The following is a 1,183-nucleotide window of genomic DNA, read 5'->3' as shown; positions in this document are numbered from 1 at the left end:
AACAATCAGCGGAATGCAACTGATCGCCAGCTGAGAGCGCAAGATTCACGAGCAAAAATAAAAGTGATTGGTGACGAAGAAAGAGGGCCAAAGCTTCCATTTGATTTTGATTTGAACTTGCATCTACCCACCTCGCCGAGCGAATAAACAGATCTTTATTTCGACTTCCTACTGCATCCAGGAGTGCGTGGCCAACAAGGAACTTCTACTTCAGCGGGACCGTCGCAGCTCTTAATTGATGATAATGCGCATATTGGTTATGTGACACAATGTTTAACCTCATTGAGCGAGACAAACAAACACACATTTGATGAGCTTATTGTTGATTTCGAAGCTGCTCGGAAATCGATGGGTGGGCCCGTGCCTAAAAACATGGTCTTTCCGTTAGATATCAGCAAGTTGAGACCCAATGTTCAACTAATTATCTTGTGCGCTCTGATGCTCCGGTCACAATCCGGGGGACGTGTGATAAATGACATCAAGTGGGATACTTTGTTGCACCACTTGATACGTTACGGATTTAATCGCAACGAAGTGACATTAATATTGCGTACTGCTAAGTACACGGACGGAACACTTCATCAATTCATACGACAGAACCGTGTGTGCAATGACGACAGAACAGATTCTGAGTGTAAAGCCCTTAGACGCCGAAACTGATGTCTTGTCCCGTATTGCATGTTTGCTCGCAACCAGAGCCAGCGTTGATCAAAATTTTATGGTTTCCGACTGGAACATTTTACTTTCCACTTGGATCCACAAGGAGAAAGGTTGGAGTCTCTTGGAAAAAATCCTTCACGGGAATTCTGTACCTCCGGGAGGTGTGACCGCAATTTTCAAGCGCTTTAACAGCCTAGCGATTTCATAGAAAGAAGCTCTACTTGGTAGAACGAAGTTCTCTGATTGAACCTGTCGGGTCTGGCTACTTCTGATTCACTTTTCGAAGCTGAGTGGACGAAGCTCTTCACATAAGAAGTAAATTGGTCTAAAGGCCAGGTATTACATAATGCATTAGTTCGATTACTCATATGTTAACGTTGCTTCAAAGAATTTTAACGATAATTGTATCTGAGCTTTTTCGTTGCTTCAAAGAATTTTAACGATAAATGTCTGAGCTTTTTCGTAAAATATTTGTCATATAAAATGCTCGCAAGAGCACTGCTGGCGGGCGAAATGTTGACTC

Source organism: Plasmopara halstedii (genome assembly GCF_900000015.1).
Source record: "Plasmopara halstedii genome assembly, contig: Scaffold_3109, whole genome shotgun sequence".
NCBI classification, from domain to species: Eukaryota; Oomycota; class Peronosporomycetes; order Peronosporales; family Peronosporaceae; genus Plasmopara; species Plasmopara halstedii.
Note: the sequence above shows the minus strand (reverse complement) of the source record.